At 51.8% G+C, this 25,820-nt stretch overlaps 1 protein-coding gene and 1 pseudogene across 3 annotated transcripts in view; one reads left to right on the forward strand and one right to left on the reverse strand.

Moving 5' to 3' along the window:
• LOC144948800 (uncharacterized) overlaps positions 1-25,820 on the forward strand; it is a 184,303-nt gene that overhangs the window by 20,889 nt on the left and 137,594 nt on the right. The gene's annotated exons all lie outside the window — the stretch shown is intronic.
• Positions 3,503-13,769, reverse strand: LOC144948842 (5-hydroxytryptamine receptor 2B pseudogene; annotated as a pseudogene). The gene is made up of 3 exons (XR_013640199.1): positions 12,467-13,769; positions 8,623-8,823; positions 3,503-4,653 (listed from the first exon to the last, which is right to left on the reverse strand). The product of XR_013640199.1 is annotated as a 5-hydroxytryptamine receptor 2B pseudogene (transcript).

Below are 25,820 nucleotides of genomic sequence, written 5' to 3' on the forward strand. Positions count from 1 at the left end.
GGATGTGGAGCCAAGCGGACTTGCCGAGTCGCGACGCTCACAACAACGAGCGAAACCCTGGGCGGCTAAAACGCAGCAAGTTGGCACAATATGGGGGGCACAGGTGGTGCATCTGCCAGCCATCTCAGTCAGCCAACCCCATGGCGCATGGGTGACCTCCTGCCCGTGACGGCCTCGGAAAAAGGTGCACCTATCCTGGCACGACCGCCGTGTGGTGACGTCACCGTCACTCGGTGGGCGAACAACAAGTTTTTTTTACATGTCTTGTGGTGCGTCCTACTTTCCAGAGCATCTTATAATCCAGAAAACACGGCAAATTGCATGCTTTGTCCTTGCAAACCTTTTATTATTCTTAAATACAAATGTTGTGCGTCCCGACAACACGTGAATGCACTGACAAACTCAGTAATTAAAAGTCATAAATAAACTCCGACAACTCAATTAAGCTCACGATGTGCGAAACATATCCTGAAGTAAAATGGACGGTGCGGTGGTTACATGACGTCATACTTTTTTTTGTTTGTTTTGCAGTTACGGCAATGCCCCGCTTTACGTCGGGGATGCGTTCGTGAAAGTTGCGACGACGGTGGTTACATGACGTCATACTTTCGTGTTTGTTTTGCAGTTACGGCAATGCCCCGCTTTACGTCGAGGATGCGTTCGTGAAAGTTGCGACGACGGTGGTTACATGACGTCATGCTTTCGTGTTTGTTTTGCAGTTACGGCAATGCCCCGCTTTACGTCGGGGATGCGTTCGTGAAAGTTGCGACGACGGATATCGAAACGACGTACAATCGAAGCGATGTACGGCGTAAGTAGTAGCAGTGGTGGGTGGTGGTGGTGGAGGCGAAGGCTGTGGCAGGCGACGGAGAACGAGAAAGGAACGGACGATGATGCAGTCAGCGACGTGAGTGTGGGGCCTTTGCGACAGCGAATCGCGTGGTGGTGTCAAAAACAAAGTGGCGACGTATTTGCAAAACGAGGTACAGGTGGGGAGACGTAAATCGGGGTATGACCGTGTTGTAACCGTTGATGAAGTTTGCATGTTAATCGACAGCAGGTGCTCACCTTAAGCGCTCCAGATTGTTTGTAAACATTTTTTTTTTTGCTAAATTTTCAGAAGATTGGCGGAAGGTTTTTCCTGCCTTGGGGGTAAACGACACCTCGAGGGACTAAAGAGTCGTCTCAAATCCCAGCAACGCACGGAAGAAGCAGCAGCAGAAATCACGAAAACAACGAAAACAACATTTGGGTAACACTGGGCGAAACGCTTCAGCAGACAGCCGCCTGGGGGAACTGACATCGCGATAATCGTCGCATCGTCACATTCGATATCGTGGACAACTTTTTGATTGTTTTGCTATCGTGCTAAGCCCTCAACGATGCACGGGTTGTGGTTGACGAAGGGGCGGGCGACTCACGGACTCTCGAATGGTAGCGACTGCAGTGAGGGGTGGTGGTGGTGGGGGTGGTGGTGGTGTGGGTGGTGGTGGTGGGAGTGGTGGTGGGGGTGGTGGTGATGTAGGTGGTGGTGGTGGTAGTGGTGGTGGGAATGAGGGTGGCATAGATCGAGACGTTGTCACATTGCGTGCCCAACGCCCTTTGGTGCCAACCGCAGAGGCACCACCACCACCGCCACCGCCACCACCACCGCCGCCACCACCGCCGCCACCACCACCGCCGCCACGACCACCACCACCGCCACCACCACCACCGCCACCACCACCACCCACACACACGCGTGCCACCTGCGGCTCGGTCCCGCAGTTTCGAGGAGGCGACCGTCCGGCACTTTCACACTCCCTCTTAACCCTCTGGGTCGCGGCAAGAAAATGAAAATAAATCCGGGGCTAAGCAGAAGGAGCTAACGGCGTGAGTTGGTGGGGGCTTGGAGGGGGGGGGGGGCGGTGGATGGTTCAGGAGGCGGCTTTGTTTTAAGTCCGACGTTCCGGGCACGCCGGCAACGCCACGTCGCTTGTTGGGGAACACGACGGACGCGGGTCCGGTTTTCCGCTCCTTGCTTCGCGCATTTTTTGGTCTCTGAGCTCCGTTCGACCTTGCTGAGAACGTCCATCCAGGAGGGGGGGGGTGTGGAGGAGGAGGGGGATGGGAGGAGGAGGAGGGGGTGGAGAGGAGGAGGGGGAGGAGGAGGAGGGGGGGGGTGGGGAGGAGGAAGGGTTAGGAGGAGGGGGGTGGGGAGGAGGAGGGGGGGGTGGAAGGAGGGGGGGTTAGGAGGATGGGGTGGGAGGAGGAGGGGGGGGTGTTGCGGAGGGGCGTGGGAGGAGGAGGGGGAGGTGTGGGGGAGGAGGAGGGGTGGGTGGTGAGGACGCAGAGCGCTGTCGCCTGACAACCCGATCGCTCTCGCCGCGTTCTCCACCTCGTCGCCTTCTTGCTGGGCAGCACCGCGTGCCCACGCAGCGCATTCACCTCGGCGACGGTAGCGGCGGCAACGGCATCGCTCTCGATTCGATTGGCGGTGGAGCGGCCGCGTCGCTCCCACGGTGTCCAGGCTGACTCAGTCTCCTTTTTCTCTCTCTTCCCTTTCTGCCCGGAGGAGATTCTCTGGCCGTTGTGTGCCCACCCACCCATCCATCCAGCCCCCCCTCCTCCTTCCTCCTCCCACCCCGTGCCCCACCCCCCCTCATTGGATCCGTGGATGATCGCCAACAGCTCGGCTCGCCAACGCGACATGCGGACGGCGGCGGACGCAGACGACGTTTCGGAGTTGTTTGTGAATGTCCAGAAGGGACAGGGAGACGATGAGGTGGGGGCGGCGGGGGGGGGCGATGGGGGTGGGGGGGATGGGGGGTGGGGGTGGAGGGGGATGTCACACCGGCAAGTCCTCGATACACAGTCACCTCGCGTACAAAACCCTGTGTGAGAGCCGGTGAAGGACGCACGTGACACGCGCGCGCGCGTTCGCGGCACGTGACGCGCGCGCGCGCGTTCGCGGCACGTGACGCGCGCGCGCGCGTTCGCGGCACGTGACGAGCGCGCGCGCGTTCGCGGCACGTGACCGGACGCGACGCTTTGTGTTCGCGCTCCGACTGGATGCGCTCCAAACTCCCTGAATGTGAACAACACGTGGGCTGAGCGCGCTAAGATGCGTCTAAGTACAACATCGTGTTGGCAGGTCGGCAATAGTTCTCCTCTGGTACGGGTGAGATGCTTGCATCACCATCACCACCACCACCGAAGGCCGTGATCCACTGCTGGATGGACGCTTCCCCAAAGTCGCCCCTGACAATCTCTGGACGCGACGATCCACCCAGCAGGCAGCTGCCACGATCTCGCCTCGTCGCTCCATCTCCCGACGACGTTTCGCAGGGGGCTGCTTCGTGACCACCTGATGCCATTGTAACCAGAGTCGGGGGGGCGCGTTGGCTCACAAGCTCACAGGCTCACGTCTGCGCCACCACGTCCACTCGTGACTCCCACGTGGCTCACTCCGCTCGTCTCCCCCCCCCCCCACGGGGGTCACGTGGTGTCCACCGAGCATCCATCACACCTCGGACATGTGGCTCAGCGCGCACTTGAGAGGACTCATATCCCTGCGCTCCCTCAAACTCCGCACGCCGCCGATTGGCCGGAGCGGCGACTCACCGCCACTGCCACCACCGCCACAACGCACCTTGACTCCGTTCGTGAGTGACAGGTGGGAGCAGCCCAGCAGCTGATTGGCCGGGAACCTGTGGCTGCTGCCACCACCACCGCCGCCGCTGCGCCCGCTGCTTGCGTTGGCACCGCCGCTTCCACCTTCACAGCAGTGCAGCAGCAGCACGCTCCGCGCCGAGCACTCGGCCCGCGGGCGCCGGTAGTCGCACGCGATGTAGCGTCGGAACGCCTGCCGGAAGGCGCGGTTAAATAGCGTGTAGACGAGCGGGTTGACGCCCGACGAGACGTAGCCGACCCACACGAAGACGCCGAGCAGCGTCTCGGTGAGCTGCGCGCTGCACCCTCGCCGACACAGCACGGAGAGCACGTTGGTGATGAAGAACGGGCACCACATGACCACGAACAGCACAAAGACGATGCCCAGCACCTTGGTGGCGCGCTGCTCGTTGGTGATGCTCGCCATCGACTGCTTGCCCGCGGCGTTGCGTCGCATGCGCGCACGCTGCCGCGAGAGGGCCGGCGCACCGCCGCGATGCTGCGCCGCTGCCGACGCTGCTCGACCCGCCGCGGACGCTACCCTCGTCTGCGTGGAGGCCGAGCGCCGCTCCATGCCGCGCCACGGGCTGCCCCCGATGCCGCCGATGCCGCCGCCGATGCCGCCGGGCTTGTCGCAGGAGCGCGCGCGCGTCGTGTGCCATCGGCGGAAACGCACAGAGCCGCCGGAGCCGCCGACACGGCAACCCCAGGGCAAGTTGCGTCCACCACCTCCTCCTCCTCCACCGCCGCCGCCACCACCGCAGCCGGTGCCCGAGATGGAGGCGCGCGAAACGCCCGCGTCGCAGAGCATCGCCTTGTGACGCAGCACGCGCGTCGTGAGCAGGAAGGTGACCATCATGATGACGAGCGGCACGAAGAAGGCGCACAGTGAGCCGTAGATGATGAAGGTGCGGAAGGCGTCGATGCCCAGGGAGCACGTGCTGGCCACGAGGACGGTGCTCGAGTCGCGCAGGCCGATCACGGCGATCGGCATCGAGATGCCTGCGGGGGCGGTGGGGCGAGGGGGGGGGGCGAGTTAGACGTTTCAGAGCCACGCCGATCGTCTCTTACGAGGGCAGGCGTCGACCCCGGCGAGTTGGATCACCGAGCGCATTTGTACTGCGAGGCAGAGGTCGCAAACGTGTTTTGATTCCTTACCCGTACCCGGCCGCACCAGGGTCGCAAACGGGTACCCGTACCCGGTCGTACCCTACTCGTTACCCGGTTGGGTACGGGTAGGGTACGGGTATCGGGTACCCGATTGCGACCTCTGGGATGAAGCCATGTTGCAGGCGCGGGTGGGTTGATTCTAGGAACTTGAATTGTGAGAAGAGACAAGACGTTGGGAAATGAGTGACAAACGGTGACTCACCAGTGACTCATGGTCTACCCGTACCCGTACCCGGCCGCACCAGGGTCGCAAACGGGTATCCGTACCCGGCCGGATACGGGTAGCCGGGTATCTGGTAGGGTACGGGTATCGGGTACCCGATTGCGACCTCTGCTGCAAGGGGGGTCCCCCCACCCCCCCCCCCCCGGGTCCACCGTCCGAGTGTTCGGAAGCGAAACTCCCTCGCGTGCAACCGAGTCGCGCCTGACACGCGTCGCGTTCTCTGCGACCGGTCGCGAGCAGTTGCGAGCCACCGGTTGCTCGCGGAAGAGACGGGCTACGCTTTGCAAGCGTCGTCGTCAACAATTCACCCGGCGATTCGTAGCGACGTTTTTTTTTTGTATCGCACGCCGCACATATTGGTCCGTACAATCCCCGTTGTGATGGAGGTGGGGTGGTGGTAAGGGGTGGTGGTGGTGGGGGTGGTAGTAGGGGGTGGTGGTGGTGGGGGTGGTGGTAGGGGGTGGTGGTGGTGGGGGTGGTGGTAGGGGGTGGTGGTGGTAGGGGGTGGTGGTAGGGGGTGGTGGTGGGGGTGGTGGTAGGGGGTGGTGGTGGTGGGGGTGGTGGTAGGGGGTGGTGGTGGTGGGGGTGGTGGTAGGGGGTGGTGGTGGTGGGGGTGGTGGTGGGGGTGGAGCTAACAAGGAAAAGAGGCGGGGCCTATTCTTGCTGTGAAGGGCGTGGCCAGATTGCGCAACCGCCGGCTCAGATGCGGACAAAGTCGTCAGTCAAACTGCGCGCTAATTCCTAGGTCACCGATTTGCTCGCTCGGTCGTGGACCCAGAGAACCGTGCCGACTCGTGGTGGCCACTTGTCAACGAGTTCGCGGACCTTAAAAAGCCCTGTGGTTTTTTTGTTTGTTGTTTTGTTTTTGTTGTTGTTGTTGCAGAATATCCTGCGATGGCTCATAATGAATTTGCGTTTTCATAAATCTGCAGGGCTGTAATAACACCCTTGCCATTCCCGGCGGCTCTGTAATAGAAACGTCCTGTCTGCGACTCCCATCGCGGTTAAATATTTTATGTAAACAGACACATGGCTAAATAAATAATTTCCCCGCGGAGATTTCTTATCTGCGCCCTCAAACGCCTATTGACTTTCACACTCCCACGCCTGACAGCTCAATGTGTCACATCTAGCAGCTCTCCCTCCACAGCAACAACAACACCAATAAAAATAATCTAAGTTCATGTTGGGGAAAAAAATCTAAAACGAGAAAAATATTCGAATAGAAAATAATATAATAGTTGTTTTTTGTTAGTTGTGCCGCAAAGAATCTCGTTTGCGTTTTTGACAAACAAAAATTACGAACCGAAATTGATGTCTTAACAATGGTCCCGGTGTTGTCATCACAAAGTTGTTTGTTGTTAGTTGTGCCGCAAAAAAAAAAGAATCTCGTTTGCGTTTTTGACAAACAAAAATTTACGACCCGAAATTGATGTCTAAACAATGACCCCGGTTTTGTCATCACAAAGGCAAAGACAATGTACGTCCCGGTGGAACCTCCACCGTCTCTTGCGGCGACTGCTGTTAGGGAGCACCTATGAAGGGGGGGGGGGGGGTCAGCAACAATGTCCGGCCGCCTTCGCCTCCCAAATGGCGATGTTTACGCACGGGACCAGGTTCGTATTTTACGGCCGAGTAGACGCACCGCTTCGGATATTCATCACCGATGTTGACCAAGCGAGGCATGAATCGAACCCGGGGGGGGGGGGGGGGGCGGGAGGGGGTTCACCGGGTTTCGTAGCGGCAGTGCGCTAATCGCTGCGCCACCGTATCCTCTCCGTTGTAAACAAACACAAACACACACAAAATACACAGAGGCGGACATTGGCAATCCATCACTGAGACGTCCCATGGGCGTGCTTCTTAATCGCTCATCAGCTCGCGGGACGAACGTTTTCGTGGAGGGGGGGAGGGGCGGAGCATGTGGCATGATCATCATCATCATCACCACCGACGTCACAATGGCATCCAGATGGCGGGGCCAATAGCAAAAGGATGGCGATGCAGATTCGTGAGCCGAATCTGCGGACGAATTCGACGGAGATATGAAAGCGAAATTGTTTTTTCGCAGATGTCCAGTCGGGGCGGGTCAGCAAGTTACCACAAACGGAACAAAAAAAAAAACGATGGGAGTGAAAAATAGATAAAAGTTATGCACGTATGTGTGTACGCTGAACTTTTTTTGCAACGTACGTAGTCAATCGTGCTAATTGGATGTGCGGGGGAAGGACAACAAACTAAACACGAGAAGCAGTTCTAAAGAAATCAGTTTGTCAATCAAGATGATGTAAAAGTGCACAGCTCCAGTGGCTTCCCAATATGGCAGGGGTCGGCAACCAAAATAACAAGAAGAGCCAATTCTTTCCAATTCGGTACAAAATTCAGTATTTCAAGAGCCGCAATGCATCTATGTACATACGTACATATCGTCAAGAAGCAGCCCGTAAAGAGCCGCATGCGGCTCCGGAGCCGTAGGTTGCCGACCCCCTGCAATATGGGAAGGAAGAGCGTTCCAGACGGCCACGTGGCGACCACCGCCTTCGCTCGATGGTTAGCCGGAAGCGGCGGCCACGTCGATGGCCATAGTTCGCGTGGTGGCGGCTTAGGGGCCGTCCATAAATGACGTCACGTGATTTTTGACGATTTTTGACCCCCCCCCCCCCCTCGTCACACGGCGTCACAAAAAGTCAGACCCCCCCCCTCTAAAATTATGTCATTAAGCTCTGCCCCCCCCCCCCCCCCCCAAAAAAAAAAAACACATTTCATTTTGAAAATAAAACATGCTTCAAATCGCTTTAAACTATTGTCATTGTAGTGCGAATTCAATGTGGCGCTGCACTCTGATGTAGGAGAAAATATGTATTAAAAAAGTATATTTAATCAAGTAGAACGTGTTGTCTATATTTATTTAAAGTTGCGTCATTTTGATGTGACGTCACATTTATCAAACACCCCCCCCCACCCCTCGTCACACATCGTCAGAAATGTCTGACCCCTAGGTGCGTGACGTCATCGAGCACCGGACTGCAGTGGCCGTCACGACACGTGACAGAGAATTCAACCTCGATTTGAAGCTTTCGTGACTGCAGGAATCCCATACTCTTTGGTTCTTTCGGTAAAGTCACGTGGGTAGAAAATAAAATAAATCACGACGTTTCGATCGCAACACAAGCAGGTAGTCCTCAGGCGGAAACAAATATATATACTCTTAGGTTCCTTTGGTAAAATCACGTAGGTGAAAAACATGAAAAATAAATAATAAAAAATCACGACGTTTTTATTTGTTTTGTATTGTTATTTGTATGTATATTTAAAAAAAATTCACCTACGTGACTTTACCGAAAGAACCAAAGAGGATGGATCCTTGCAGTCACGAAAACTTCAAATTTAGAAGAAAAAAACATAATCCATCAGTGCAACTGCTCTATACTGGAGTATGGAGAATTCAAACTCGCAAAACACGAACAAATTCTAAAACACTAACAGCGTCCGAGTACAAATCGCGTACACGCTTTGCGCGCATAGCCTCGTGCCGATGCGAGTGACGAGATCGTTGTGGTGAGTTTGTCGAGACTCACCGATGGACACGGCCCAGACAGCCAGGATCTTGATGAGCATCTTGGACTTGGAGTTGAAGCGACTGTGTTGGATGGGCCGTTTGATGGCGATGTAGCGGTCGATGGAGATGGCGCACAGGTGCAAGATCGAAGCGGTGGACAGGAGGACATCCAGGTAGAGCCAGATGGGGCACAGCTGCTCAGGCAGACACCAGCGGGAGTCTGGCACGGGCACACCAACAACAACAACAACGACAACAACAACAACAACAAATCCCCAAACCCACCAGCCTCGTGTGTTTTTGTTTTTTGTTTGTTGCGGTTGCACCCGATTCAAGAGCAGAATGGCTCACAGGGCTATACCTACTATACCTAATCAATGAACTTGAACTTGAGCCTATAACGCAACCGCTTGGAGGTGTGCCGAGTAGGGGGGTAGGTCAAGAGCTGTTAGCGAGCGCCTATTAACAAATATAATTACACGGTATTTTTCCTCCGAAAGCGCGGCGGTAGTTGCTGTGTTCCTGAAGAGAACCACGTCATGGAAAAACCGCGTTAAAATAAATAATATGGGTGGGTGGGTAAAGCACAGGCCGAGCCGACCTACGGGGAGGCCCGGGACCGGTTCAGATATTCGTCATTGGTGTTGGCCGTGAGCGGGAATCGAACCCGTATCGCCGGGTTCATAGCGCAGCGTAGCGCTAGCCGCTACACTACCGTCCACACACACAGACACACACACACAGACACACACATACACACACATATACACACACAGACACACACACAGACACACACACAGACACACAGACACACACACACACACACAGACACACACATATACACACATAGACACACATACACACACACACACACACAGACACACACATACACACACAGACACACACAGACACACACACACAGACACACACAGACACACACACAGACACACACACGCCGATAGTCCGTGTGCAGGGGATTCACTTCTCAGTGAATATTCTCCCGATCGCCGGTAGACTTAGAGTAGGCTTGGCACGTGGCTTGTAGTAAACGGAGCGCGTAGCAACGAGGGTACACTCGATGTGGAGTACCGGGTGCGGAGATTATTTCCGTCCAGTAGATACCCATTCGCTCTGGACCGCGGCTACCGCTCGTCACGTGACACATAATCCAGTCGCCCGGTATCCGTCGCCTCTCAGACTTAGCCTCAACCACCACCACCACCCACTACCGCAGTCTTCTGATCATTCACCAAAGAAATGTTTACAAACAATCTGGAGCGCTTACAGAGAGCACCTGCTGGCGGCTAACATGCACACTCCATCAACGGTTACAACCTAGTCATGTGTCTCCCCCCCCCCCGCTTTACGTCGTTTTGCAAATACGTCGCCACTTTGTTACTGACACCACCACCACACTCACGTCGCTGACTGCATCGTCGTCCGTCCCTTTCTCGTTCTCCGTCGCCTGCCACAGCCTTCGCCTCCACCACCACTACTACTACTACTACCACCCCGTACATCGCTTCGATTGTACGTCGTTTCCGATATGCGTCGTCGCACCTTTCACGAACGCATCCCCGACGTAAACCGAGGTATTGCCGTATCGGCGTTCGTTCGTTGTACGGTCGGCAAGGGCGATGGCGGGGTGGGGGGGCACGGTGGGGGCGAAGAGGGAGGGTGGGGGGGTAGGGCGAGCCCCCCGTGATTTATAAGAGATGATGATGATGACAGGCGGGAGATCGATGGTTGTCAGAGGCGCGTGACCGCTGTCTCCAGCGAGGGTTATCGATGAGGCTTTGGGCGGCCAGGATTACAAACGCCCCGAGCGTAACGCCACTCATCTCGCATCTCTCTCTCTCTCGTTCTCTCCTGCAGCGAAATCTCAATTGGTGGGGATCACAACAACAGCAACAGCCGTCTACCGTCTCAAGTGGTGGTGACGTCACCGCGGCGCTTGTGCCATGCTAGGTGCACTTTGAGGCCACGTGAAGTGTCGAAGGCAGCCGCTGGCAGGAGGTCACGGGACAGACCCTGCAGGTGTCGTTCGGTTGACTGACTGAGATGACCGGCAGATGCACCAACCAATCTATAGATATCTGTGCGGGTCTATGGGTCTCGACGTGAGTCTGTGAGTCTGTGAGTCTCAGTGTGAATCTATAGATCTTTGTGCGAGTCTATGGGTCTCTACGTGAGTCTGTGAGTCTCAGTGTGAATCGAAAGATCTCTGTGCGAGTCTATGGGTCTCGACGTGAGTCTGTGAGTCGATGAGTCTCAGTGTGAATCTATAGATCTTTGTGCGAGTCTATGGGTCTCGACGTGAGTTTGTGAGTCGATGAGTCTCAGTGTGAATCTATAGATCTTTGTGCGAGTCTATGGGTCTCTACGTGAGTCTGTGAGTCTCAGTGTGAATCTATAGATCTCTGTGCGAGTCTATGGGTCTCTACGTGAGTCTGTGAGTCTCAGTGTGAATCTATAGATCTCTGTGCGAGTATATGGGTCTCTACGTGAGTCTGTGAGTCTCAGTGTGAATCTATAGATCTTTGTGCGAGTCTATGGGTCTCTACGTGAGCCTGTGAGTCTCAGTGTGAATCGAAAGATCTCTGTGCGAGTCTATGGGTCTCGACGTGAGTCTGTGAGTCTGTGAGTCTCAGTGTGAATCTATAGATCTGTGTGCGAGTCTATGTGTCTCTACGTGAGTCGATGAGTCTCAGTGTGAATCTATATATCTCTGTGCGAGTCTATGGGTCTCGACGTGAGTCTGTGAGTCTCAGTGTGAATCTATAGAGCTGTGTGCGAGTCTATGGGTCTCTACGTGAGTCTATGAGTCTCAACGTGAATCTATAGATCTCTTTGCGAGTCTATGGGTCTCTACGTGAGTCGATGAGTCTCAGTGTGAATTTATAGATCTCTGTGCGAGTCTATGGGTCTCTACGTGAGTCGATGAGTCTCAGTGTGAATTTATAGATCTCTGTGCGAGTCTATGGGTCTCTACGTGAGTCGATGAGTCTCAGTGTGAATCGAAATATCTCTTTGCGAGTCTATGGGTCTCTATGCGAGGCGCTAGACCTCTTGTCTTCGTCGCGTGGCTGACAGAGAGCAACAGCTGTGATTTCACGTGGAGGTGGTCAATGAGCCAGATGATTGCCAGTCAGGGACAGCGGAGTTGGTGAATTGTCGCCGTGGTGATGCCTCCTCCTCTCCCTCCTCCTCCTCCTCCTACCCCTCCTCCTCCTCTCGCTCACGGCCACCACCAACACCAGTAACGACTATCTGAACCGGCCCTGGGCCTCCCCTAGGTCGACTCAGCCTCAAACGGGTACCTAGTGCGATGGGTAAACATTGCCACGTGTTGGCCACCCACCCCCTCGTGTTGCTGTTCGGGCCTTCATAGGTGCTCGCTTACAGCACTTGACCCAACAGTCTGTTAAAGGCTATACGGGGGATTTTTGTATATTAGTCTGTTGTTGTTGTGGTGTCAATCGAGGTGTGTTTACGCATGTAATGTTTGCCCGCGTGTGTGTGTGTGCCGGCGTGGTTCCTGGTCACCCACCCCCTCGTGTGCCCTGTCGGCCTTCGCAAGTGCTACTCGCTAACAGCACTTGCTTCCACCTGTTTGTTGGGAGGGGGGGGTCTTTGTGTGTGTATATGCGTGATGGTGGTGGTGATGGTGGTGACGGTGGCGATGGTGATGGTGGTGATGATGATGCTGGTGGTGGTGGTGATGGTGGTGATGATGATGGTGATGATGATGGTGGTGATGATGATGGTGGTGATGACGATGGTGCTGGCGGTGATGATGACGATGCGCGTGTACGCGCGTGCGTTCGTCAACAGCCGCCGACGCCGCCGCCGCCGCGACTCACTGAAGAGGATCGTGAGCAGCGCGATGGGCATCACGAGGACGCCGACGAGGAGATCGGCGATGGCCAGCGACATGAGGAAGTAGTTGGTGACGTTTTGAAGTTTCCTCTCGAGCCCCACCGCCAAGATGACGAGAATGTTCCCTCCGATGGTCCACGCGATCACGGCGAGCATCGGCAGAGCGTGCCACAAGAACGCGTCCGCTCCGACGACTCCTCCACCCGCGGCGTTCCCTCTCACCACGTTGCCGCCGCTGCTGTTGTCAGCAACCAAGAGGCCAAGGTGGTGCTGCGGGTGATGCTGCTGCTGCTGCTGCCCGCTCAAGTTGTGGAGGCCCGCGCTGTGGTTGACAACAACCTCCACAGCGCTGCCCCACAGGCCCACGTGCTCGCTGGTGGTGGTGGTGGTGGTGGCGGTGGCGAAGAGGAGGTCGAACCTCCCCAGGCCGCTGGGCATCGTGGCCAGGACATCGCCTTGAGAGCCCGTGGACACCGCGGATGACATCGACGATGGCGATGATGGTGCGGAGATGATCCAGTCGGCGTCTCGCCTCGTCGCAGTAATTGGCGTTCCGGGAAAAGCCATACTGAGCGGTGTTTTTTTAAATAATTATTTATTGTTGTTATAGCTGCGTGGGTAATCGTTCATCCGTCTGGCGGAGCGCCAAGGAGGAGGCATGGGCGGGGAGTGTCTCGCGTCCGAGTCTTTTTGCGGCTTTCAGAGATGCCCGGTCGCCGGTTGGCGGGGGGGAGGAGGGGGTGGACGTTGTTTCCGAAGCTGCGTGTTTCTTGTTGTTTGTTTTACATGTTTGAGATTCCCGTGAGATGCGATGCACGCTGGTGGAGACGCGAGCAGATAAACGACTGATTGTCAGCTCGGGTGCCTCCACGTCAATGACACATCACCTCCCCCCCCCCACTCAAAGGCAAATATTTCCACGCCCGGCACACCACTTCCAGAATACCTCACGTCGCTGCCGGCGGCTGTGGTTGTGACTCGTCGAATGTGCCACCGACCGTCCGTCTCCGCTGAGATACCCGCGGAGAATATGTGGTGGAGTCGGGGAGGGGTGGCTAGGTGGGTGGGTGGTGGTGGTGGTGGTAGGGGGGGAGTTGAAATGAAACGTCGACAAAATCGCGTCAACTTGGAACGCCGCCACGCTCAGCCCTCGACGGGTGCACAGCGGGAGGGCAGCCAGAAGCCGTCGCCACCAACGAATTGCCCAAGCTCTGCGGACCTACCCATATATCACGAAATGCGCGAGCAAGTGCGTGGGTTGCTTCCCAACTTCTCTCCGCAAACCCAGCGTGGAATTTGATGTAATCTACATTTAACATAATTTGTATTTAATAAAGAAAAAAGATAATATCGATATTGCCATTATGATTTGAAAGCTATTTTTTTTATTTATGTTATTGTGTATTAATAATATTTATTTTGCTGCGACTTGTCGCGATGCAAGAGCTTCCTGGCTCACAGGGGACTTGAACCGAACCCAGTCGCCACCGTGTCGAGGACAACAACAACAAACAAACAAAGAACAAAAATAACAAAAAAATAAACCAGGGCGCACACGAACCGCGCGACTGCTGCTACTGCTGCCGCGGGCAATGTAATCCGATCAGAATCCCCGCCCCACCTCGGCTCCCTCCAACGTCCCCAAAAAAAACGTCGCCGGCGGTCGAGTCGCTGGCGTTCACTCCCGTCGGAGTCCACCTAGACGAGCGTCACGGAGACGCGCTCGAGTTCAGCGATTCGCGGTTCGCGGGTGGCGAGAGGGGCCACACTGCCGCCGTGATTTGCTGGCGGTGCATCGCTGGCATGGTGGTGATGGTGGTGATGGTGGTGATGATGATGATGGTGGTGGTGGTGATGGTGGTGGTGGTGGTGATTGGTGGTGATGATGGTGATAATGGAGCGTGCTCGTTCACGGAACTTGTCCCCAACAGTGTGTTAGAGGCTATACGGGGGTTCTTTGGCTTTTGGTGCGGTGGAGGGTTACGAACCCGGCGACACGAGTTCGATTCCCGCTCACGGTCACCAACACCGGTGGAGATTATCTGAACCGGTGTAGGGCCTCCCCTAGGTCGACTCAGTCTCAAATAAGTAAACTGGAGTGGTGTGTAAACATCGCCCTACTGGGGAGGCAGTGGCGGTCGGGCGTGGTGCTGGCCACCCACCCCCTCGTGCACTGCCCCGGCCTTCATAGGTGCTCGCAAACAGCACTTGCCCCTACAGTCTGGTAAAGGCTGTACGGGGGATCTTTGTCTTGAAGGTGAAAGTGGCGGCGAAAAGTGGTGAAGGTGATGGTGGGTTTTACAATTTCAAATCCATCTTATTTGAAGTCAGCCAGAGTGGGATCGAGAGGTGAGAGATGATGGTAAATATTCAACAAGCCAGTGATTCATCTTCCTCGCCGACGTGGACAGCGCAACGCCAACGATCAGAGCCACCACCCAACGTGGTTCGCGTAGAGAGGGGTGGGGGGGGTTAAAGGTGCATCCCTGCAGTTGACAGCTGCTGAGCTGAAGGGATGTAACCACCGCTAGGAGCTCGAGCCAGTCCTTCTAGAGCAGTGGGTTCTTAGCCTTTACTGCAGCATTGGACCACTTTGGTTCTCAAGCATGTTACAATTTTTTTTTACAATTTTAATAAACACATCGGGCGGTTTCGTGAAAGAAAGCACGTGGTTACTTCAAGTGGCCGTGGCTGAATTTGTGTTGCGATGATTCAGCTTCAAAAAAAAATCCGGCCGTGTCTCGCACCCCCAGAAAGGGGATCTCTGAAATCCGAGGGGATGCAGCGTGCCCCCTCCCAAGTTACGAAGAAGAAGCACTGCTATAGATGGAGATCTGGCCGACTCTTGCGTCTTCGAAGAGGTGTACATGAATATATTTCAGGTTCATTGAATAAAGTAATACTAATAGTTTGAACAAAAATAAATCACAGTGATGTCCCAATGCACTGATGGATCGAGGTTTCCCCACGCTGTGTTCATCACAGGGGATGATTTGGGCATACTTCACCGCGTCGGTCAGTGCGGGTTCGTGATGGAAGCGTTTGGGGTTGTGGGTCTATCCGGAACTGGTCCACATGTCTCTTGAAGCCCACGTTGATAGACCCCGGCAGGGAATTTAACTCGGTATATATATACACACACATGCGTGTGTTTCGTGCTTGTAATACAATCTAGCTGGAGAATTTGCACGGCTTTGATTGCATCGTTTAGAAATTATTCACGGGCAAATGTTGTCGGGGTTTTTTGTTGTTCAAAACCACACACACACCACACCACACACACACCACACGAAATTCTAAAGAGTAACGCAGCAGATGCGCTGATAACGAGAACTCTTCAAACACGAATTGGCTCCGTGCAGTTGCCACCTTCTTCCCCTATTGTCGATGACCAAAAATTAAAAAGGACCCCTCCCCACCGAACCTACGTCTCGAGCCGGCTCTTCTTAGCTTCTCTCTCTTTTTTTTAAATCACAGCTCGTGCCGCGATATCGATGAACAAACCCTCGGCACGCGAATAACTTTTTTTGCCAGCAGAATAAGTTTTTTTGTTTGTTAAATAGTCCACTGATGATGTCGATGCCCGGACGGGCCGTTGCGTTCCGCAAAACCCGGAACGGGTTGGCAACTTCGGTGCAAGAAGGACCAAGCTCACTTTGCCCGGGGGACTACTTTTTTGGTGTTTTTTTTACGCGACCGGGAAATCCGAAATCATTGCGCGTGAAATACGAAGGGGCACCTCGAGACGCGGAGTGGTTAAATCCGCGTGCATGAGTTTGCGTCTTCTTCCTCTTCTTATTCGCTGTTGTTGTTATTGTTGTTGTGATTAATATTATTAGGAATCTGAGTAATTATTGCATCCCGCCGCTCTGCGCCCTTCTCGTTTCCATGGAGACCGTTAAATCCTCGCGCGATGGGGGATGCGGGTCCCTGGCGACGCGTGCGGTCCTCGGGATTCTGATAACAAAAAAAATAAACAAAAAAATACGTCAATAAAAAAAAGATAAAAACACGGAGAGAAGAGGGGAAAGAGAAACGTTAATATAATCAAGATGTGACAGTGAGCTGTCAAGGCGATAACCGGTTTGCTTGTGTACAAAGGAGTCGTTTCGGATCTGGCTTGCGTCTCCATGATTATAACAGAGCTTTGATTTCCCCAGTTGTGTCATCTTCCATCAGATTAACACCCCCCTCCCCATACATTTAGACTCACATAGAGGCCCATAGACGCACATGGAGACCCATAAACTCACAGAAACCCACAGACTCAGATTTCGACCCATAGACTCACATAAAGACCCATAGACTCACATAGAGACCCTTAGACTCACAGAGACCCATATGCTCACATAGAGACCCATAGATTCACATAGAGACCCATAGACTCACACAGTAGACCCATAGACCCGCACAGAGACTCATAGACTCACATAGAGACCCATAGACTCACACAGAGGCCTACAGACTCACATGGAGACCCATAAACTCACAGAGACCCACAGACTCACATAGAGACCCATAGATTCACATAGAGACCCATAGACTCACACAGAGACCCTTAGACTCACAGATACCCATAGACTCACATATAGACCCAAAGACTCACACAGAGGCCTACAGACTCACATGGAGACCCATAAACTCACAGAGACACACAGACTCACATAGAGACCCATAGATTCACATAGAGACCCATATACTCACATAGAGACCCATAGACTCACACAGAGACCCTCAGACTCACAAAGACCCATAGCTTCACACAGAGACCCATAGTTTCACACATAGACCCATAGCTTCACACAGACACCCATAGCTTTACACAGAGACCCATAGACTCACACAGAGACCCTCAGACTCACACAGAGACCCATAGACTCACACAGAGACCCTCAGACTCACACAGAGACCCATAGACTCACACAGAGACCCATAGACTCACACAGAGACCCACAGACTCACACAGAGACCCACAGACTCACACAGAGACCCATAGACTCACATAGTGACCTACATACCCACACAGAGACCAATAGACTCACACAGATACCCACGGTAGCCACTGACTATAGTTGTTTACGTGGTTGTTTAGTTACTGCAGCTACATACTATTAACATTCCTTCCCTTTATTAATGCTACCCCTATCCCCTCCCTTTGATGCTGCTAATCCTGCATAATGCACGGGCATAATATGCCTTTGAAAACCCCCCGCCCACCTCCCACGCATTTCACAAGTAGTACTAATCACATTCCTGCATTTGCCATAAATATGCTAAATTACTCTTGATATGCAAATTCTTTTGTCAAGGCGCCCTTCCCCCCTTCCAACCTAGCTTAAATATACGCTCCAAGCGTGGTGGTGTTTCATTCAGACGCTGTCTCCCCGACAGACCTGGTCTTCACCTGAGGACGGCTGCTTGCGTTGTGGCCGAAACGTGGTGAGAATTATTTTATTATTTTATTACTTCCCTTCTACGTGACTTTACCGAAAGAACCAAGAAGATAACCGCAGTAAGTCACTGCTTGCGCATCTGTGCCGGAGCGTCTCTACGCACACACACGGAGCGCTCAGCGTGCGGAAGCCCCATCACCTCGGCCCCCCTCCCTCCGCTGCCAGACGACATCTCTCAGCGCTCGCACGAATTGCACGACGAGTCCTGGGCTAGTCACGCGCGCGCGTGCACGTGTGGCGAGCGGGCACGTGTGTACGCGTGCCCAGCACCGCTGAGACTCACACAGTGATCCGTAGACTCGCATAGAGACCCGTAGACTTACACAGAGACCCGTAGACACCTCGCACAGAGACCCGTAGGCTCGCAAAGAGACCCGTAGACTTACACAGAGACCCGTAGACACCTCGCATAGAGGCCCGTAGGCTCGCACAGAGACCCGTAGACTTACACAGAGACCCGTAGACACCTCGCATAGAGACCCGTAGACTTACACAGAGACCCGTAGATTTACACAGAGACCCGTAGACTTACACAGAGACCCGTAGACACCTCGCATAGAGACCCGTAGGCGCGCATAGAGACCCGTAGACACCTCGCATAGAGACCCGTAGACTTACACAGAGACCCGTAGACTCGCATAGAGACCCGTAGACTTACACAGAGACCCGTAGACTTACACAGAGACCCGTAGACACCTCGCATAGAGACCCGTAGTCTCGCATAGAGACCCGTAGACTCGCATATAGACCCGTAGACTCGCATAGAGACCCGTAGACTCGCGTAGAGACCCGTAGACTCGCATAGAGACCCGTAGACACCTCGCATAGAGACCCGTAGACTTACACAGAGACCCGTAGACTCGCATAGAGACCCGTAGGCTCGCACAGAGACCCGTAGACTTACACAGAGACCCGTAGACACCTCGCATAGAGACCCGTAGACTTACACAGAGACCCGTAGACTTACACAGAGACCCGTAGACACCTCGCATAGAGACCCGTAGACTCACACAGAGACCCGTAGATTTACACAGAGACCCGTAGACTTACACAGAGACCCGTAGACACCTCGCATAGAGACCCGTAGGCTCGCATAGAGACCCGTAGACACCTCGCATAGAGACCCGTAGACTTACACAGAGACCCGTAGACTCGCATAGAGACCCGTAGACTTACACAGAGACCCGTAGACTTACACAGAGACCCGTAGACACCTCGCATAGAGACCCGTAGTCTCGCATAGAGACCCGTAGACTCGCATAGAGACCCGTAGACTCGCATAGAGACCCGTAGGCTCGCACAGAGACCCGTAGACTTACACAGAGACCCGTAGACTCGCGTAGAGACCCGTAGACTCGCATAGAGACCCATATCTTACATAGATACTCCTATTCTCGCAAGAGACTCATAGACTTACACATATACCCATAGACTTACACATATACCCATAGACTTACACATATACCCATAGACTTACACATATACCCATAGACTTACACATATACCCATAGACTTACACATATACCCATAGACTTACATAAGAGGCCAGCACACTCACATAAAGATCCATAGAGTCACATAAATAAACCCATCGACTGACACGGACTGGGTAGTGATTAAACCGGGTTCTCAAGTGCAGCGAAGTGATGGTCTCGGAACCAGGGCACCAATGACTACACAAATAAGGAATCGAATGCACTTGAGTTCCGCATGAAATTTGGCAAAACACAACAATCCCAGCTCTTCCTTGTCGCGTGAACAGCGTGGCGCTGGGGTGCTGACCGCCTCCTAGCAATGGAAGAGAACGGCATCTCTGAAATTATATTGTTAGGTTTTTTCGGTAAAGTCACGTAGGTAAAAAAAAAGCAAGAGCTGAAATAGCCACTATTCTCAATAATAAAAAGGGGGCCTGTCCTGGCTAATCCCCCCCCCCTCACCCACCAGTATATATACGGGGTAGTATCTCTTGGAATTTCTCATTTACTTGATACAGCTATCGTGCTGTGACGGTTCCACCTGAAGACGGAAGCTTGTGTTGCCTCCGAAACGTCGTGATTTTTATTTTATTTTTTATTTTATTTTACTTTTTTTAATTTTAATTTTTAACCTACGTGACTTTACCGAAAAAACCTAATGATATGAATCCCTGCAGTCACGAAAGCTTCTAATCTAGAATCTCTGAAATTGCCGGACGAAAGAAAACCCAGGGGAGGGCGTGAACCACCGTCACCCATAGAGCTTTCTGGTCAGGCGAAACTCTTCGTCGTGAGAGACACAGCACGCAGCCAAGGACAGCACAACGATGGAGAGACATCATTGTAGAGAATTAAGGTGAGTGAGTGGGTGCTGACCGCTTCGTTTTTGCCGTGCCAGCCTTCGTAGGTGCTCGCCAACAGCACTTGCCCCAACTGTCAGTCAAGGCTTTACGGGTGGCGGGGTCTGTATCTTTGTGCAAAGGTGGCCACGTTATCGCTGTGGCAGCATCCGGAACGTGGACGCGAAGTGATTTAGAATCACACCACGCGGACGGCAGGTGCTGCTGTTGTCTTGAGACGGCAACGATCAGAATGGTTATCAAGGATTGCTCAAGAAATATTTGCACGTAGGGAAAATGAAATAAAAACCATCGGCAGGGCATCATCATCATCATCGCGCTTGATGGGATAAACGCAGCAATTTGCGACGCGTGGGCTCTTAGCGTCTGGCGTGCGTGGCTCCTGATGTGACATGTTTGTTAGTTTTGCTGCTTTTATAACGAGCGCGAAAATTATACCCATCGTTCGAGACCGGAGCAGCCTCCCTATACGATGCGTTTGAGGGTGTCATGTAAAATTGTTTTGGTCCGAAATGAAAATTACATAACGTCAACAACAGCAGCCGTAAGTACGAAGCCGGTTTCACACTACGGATGTGTTCCAGACGGACAGAAAAACGGAAAAACAAACACACACAAAAAAACGATGATCTGAGAATCGGGGAGGGCTGTTGGATGCTTTTTTTTCCCGCCAAAAGTAGTGACGCGCGTGATGTCACTTTCACCAGCACGTGGACCGCGTTACATGTCGATGATCTGAAAATCCGAAGAAAAATTTTAAAATCTGAAATTGTCGTTAATACCATCGACAAAAAAATATACCAAATATTATTTATTTTTTAAATAATTATCAATATTACCTAAAACTCGTCCCCAATATGTACGTCCTTTTGAAAAGCATATGCGTTCGATCATCGATTGGCCGGCATCACGTGATTATCCGGGCTGCTTACAACATTATCCGGCGGTCCCGAGCCGATCCGGCGAGACCGGCAAAAAACCGCTCCAAAGTCTGTAACCAGCTCCGGCAATCATCAGCGCCGTGTCCGTGACAAAAGAAAGTAGCTATACTTGATTTTAGATTTGAAGCTTTCGTGACTGCAAGGATTCATATTCTTAGGTTTTTTTCTGTAAAGTCGGAAGACGGAAGCTTGTGTTGCCTCCGAAACGTCGTGATTTTTATTTTTTATTTTATTTTTATTTCACTTTTATTAATTTTAATTTTTGTACCTATGTGACTTTACCGAAAAAAACCTAAGAATATAATTGATTTGACTGCTAAATATGATATACCGTACATTATACACTACATGCAACTTAAACAATGAAACCACTCTTTGGTTCTTTCGTTAAAGTCACGTAGATAGAAAATTAATAGATCACGACGTTTCGATCGCAACGCAAGCGACCGTCTTCAGGTGAGAGAGAGAGAAAAAGCTACTGAAACAAGGTCTTACGATATTGACATGCTAATCTCTCACAATACAAGGGCCACTTCCACAGCCTCAGGCAGACCATCTCTAGCCCCGCCCTCTTACCATGAGGCTGCACCCATCTCAGGCCTACATAAGGCCTCGTTTCAGTAGCTTTCTCTCTCTCACCTGAATACGGTCGCTTGTGTTGCGATCGAAACGAGGCCGTAATTATTATATTTGTTGGGAGGAACACATCCCCCCAAATATTCAAATATGCTCAAAATGTCCCCCCCCCCCCGCAATATATTGCTATAAAATAGATTTCTGTTTATATGATTGTGGTTATGGTTGTACTTTATTAATCCCTAATCTCTGCCATTGCATACAATGAAACAAGAAAAGGTCAAAAAGAAAAAAAATAGAGCAATGTAATGCAATACACTATTAGACATTATTGTAAAAAAAAAAAGAAAAAGTCCATCCTATGTTTCAATTTAAAGCTTTCGTGACTGCAGGGATTCATCTTCTTGGTTCTTTCGGTAAAGTCACGTAGAAGGGAAATAATAAAATAATGAAAATAAAACATTATAAAATAATTCTCACGTTTCGGCTACAATGCAAGCAGTCGTCCTCTTCCCGACAGATCTGTTTTTCACCTGAGGACGGCTGCTTGCGTTGTAGCCGAAACGTCGTGAGAATAATTTTATTATGTTTTATTTTTATTTTATTATTATTTCCCTTCTACGTGACTTTACCGAAAGAACCAAGAAGATCCATCCTATGTGTTAGTGATTTTTTTTTATATTTTAGGCAAGAAATTCTTTGCAAATTGACCCCCTGGAAGATTTGGTCACCCCCAAATGTTGACTCCATGGCTACGGCCTTGGATCGAAACGTCGTGATCTATTAATTTTCTATCTACGTGACTTTACCGAAAGAACCAAAGAGTATGGATTCCTGCAGTCACGAAAGCTTCAAATCAAGAATGAAAACATTGCACGTATATCCATTACCCCATGCGGAGTCTTCGAGATTGGAGTGGTAATCACGGTACAGAAAATGCGGTAACCTTTTGAAGTCGGATATTGATTTTTGTCTATTTATATGTTTATCTATGCCAATTCCACATCTATCTATCTTTTCTTCTCTTCTATATATATAAAAGTCAAAAATTGTGGGTTTGTTGGTGAACCTCACCTCTCCAACGGTGGGGTTTACGGGGGGAAAAAATAGCCTGGCACCACGCCAGAAGCCCCACGGTCAGCAAGCGCTATTCCTTTTTAACATCCGTCAACTTTTAATTAGTTTAATTAGCCATTTACTGCAATTTTTGTGCGCTTTGATTTTATTTATTTATGACGCGTGCTATTTATGATGCGCGCACGACCATACCAATTCACACGCCTTTGGTGGGGAGGATGGCCCATGCCAAGTCACACGCCTTCGGTGGGAGTGAGGGTCATGTTATAAATCCTATAAAAATACACTAAACGCTCAGGTAAATTATTCACTGTCTCATGTTCCCCCCACCACGATGCAGTCGGTAGATACTACCACTATAGGCCGTAGATATTACTGCAGAGCGGCCGGGGACATCGTGCCTGGGGGGGGGGGGGGGGGGTAGCAGCCCAGCCCCAGACTGCCAAGGTGCCACCTCGGCCGGCTGGACAATCTAGGCGAGGCCGAAGGCTCTGCACGGGATTAGGCCTCACCACGCCACTCTGTCAGGTGAGTACTTTGTGCTATACAGTTAATAAATACTGCTATAGAGTCAGCATGCACTGCTGTAGTGATAGCAGGTACCACCACAGTCAGTATGCATTGCTGTTATCATATGTACCACCACAGTATGCACTGCTGTAATCATAGCAGGTACCACCACAGTATGCACTGCTGCAGTGAAAGCAGGTACCACCACAGTATGCACTGCTGTCATCATAGCAGGTACCACCACAGTATGCACTGTGTAATCATAGCAGGTACCACCACGGTATGCACTTCTGCAGTGAAAGCAGGTACTACCACAGTATGCCCTGCTGTAATGATAGCAGGTACCACCACAGTATGCACTGCTGTCATCATAGCAGGTACCACCACAGTCAGTACGCACTGCTATAAAAAATTTAAGAGTAGTTTTTATATATTTTTAAGACCCGGGCAACGCCGGGTACTTCCTGTTAGTAGTAAATAAATGTAGAACACGACAAAAAAACCATGCAACAACACCTAAAAAGTATAATGTCGTGTAAGATTGTGCAAAAATAAAGCTAGCCTAAATAATGATGATGAGTGATTATTATTATTGTTATCCGGAATTCTTTAAAATCCGGCGCCCCCATTCCCCCTGGAATCCACCGAATAATCGATGATTCACTGTCTTGAATTGTTACTGCTTGGGAAGCAGTGGTTCTTCATCTTCTTCTTCTTAACCTGGGGGTGCGAGATGCCCTTTCTGGGGGTAGCGAGACACGGCCGGATTGTTGCTCGAATCTAAATAATCTTAAACACGAATTAAGCCAAGGGCACGTTAAGTTACAACTTACTGTTTGAGAAACAAAGGGGGTCCATCTTCTTGGTTCTTTCGGTAAAGTCACGTAGAGTGGAAATAATAAAATAATAAAAATAAAACATAATAAAATAATTCTCACGACGTTTCGGCCACAACGCAAGCAGCCGTCCTCAGGTACTAATCACATACCTGCATTTCCCATAAATATGCTAAATTCCTCTTGATATGCAAATTCCTTTGTCAAGGCGCTCTTCCCCCTCCAACCCAGCTTAAATATACGCTGCCAAGCCTAGTGGTGTTCATTCAGACACTGTCTTTCCGACAGACATGTTCTTCACCTGAGGACGGCTGCTTGCGTTGTGGCCGAAACGTCGTGAGAATTATTTTATTATGTTTTATTTTTATTATTTTATTATTTCCATTCTACGTGACTTTACCGAAAGAACCAAGAAGAAGAATCCCTGCAGTCACGAAAGCTTTAAATCGAAAAGGGGGTCTAAGGCTGCAGTAGAGGTTAAGAACCGCGCTGGTCGGGAGGGAAGAGGCTCACGGATGGCCAAGCTCGCAATTCCCTCTGCGGATAGCGGGTGGCGAGGTGTCCGCTGTGTCCGTTGTGTCGTCGAGTTGTCGTCGTTGTTGTCGTTGTTGTTGGTGGTGGTGGTTGTTTGTGGTGTTGTCTATTGTACTTCATAGAGTCTTTACAACGTCGTACGGCGGACGCAAAGAACCCAGGGGTTTCACAACTTCCGAATGTAATCGCCATGGCACCCCAGCCGTGATCCGGGGAAGTGAGATAAGAAGGGAATGTGATTAAACTGACAAGGAATGGAAACTCATACTGGTAGAAACCTCCTGGTTACACCAGCCCACATGGGGATTATTGTGTCCGTCCGTCTGTCCATCGTGTATCCAAAAATGGGAGGGGCGGGGCTGGGTGGAAAGGGGAGGGTGGGGAGGGGCTGGGTCGGGAGGGTGGAGAGGGGCTGGGTGGGGAGGGTAGGGTGGGGAGAGGCTGGGTGGGGAGGGTGGGGCTGGGTAGGGGGTGGGAGGGGTGGGGCTGGGTGGGGAGGAGCTGGTCACCCCGTGGTGCCCTTATAACCTACTCACGCCGGCTTGTGCCCGCCCTCACAGTTGGCCATATTTGCGGAATGACCCTGTCCATTGACCGAGCAACCCAACGTTCCTACCAGCTCCCTCCGCAGGAATGTGTTAATTTGAGGGATGTTTTTCGGTTATTTAGCGTAAATGTATCGTTAAATCCGCCACCACCACCCAACACAGCCAATTAGTAAGGTTTGTCACGTAAACAGAACGTGCCAATTCGTTACTGGTTCAGCACACGAGTTGCTGTGTTGGATCGTAAACCCACTAAAGGGTAGAAATTAAGAAGCAGTAAATCCATCCCTAGAAAACGTCACGTTAAAGCGAAAAAGCAACGTAAATCGAAACCAATTTTACTATTGACTTAATGATATACATTTAGGATACGTTCCTAGGGCTAACATTTCTTTTTTAAATGTAAAAATTGAGTTGGGAAAAATACGACATAAATACCAAAAAGATAGCTCAAATATATTATTTAACAAGTTTAAATATGTAGGCAATGTCACTAGAGATGTCATCTTCCTCGACTGCTGTAAATATTGA

This window comes from Lampetra fluviatilis, chromosome 51 (assembly GCF_964198595.1).
Source record: "Lampetra fluviatilis chromosome 51, kcLamFluv1.1, whole genome shotgun sequence".
Taxonomy (NCBI): Eukaryota; Metazoa; Chordata; class Hyperoartia; order Petromyzontiformes; family Petromyzontidae; genus Lampetra; species Lampetra fluviatilis.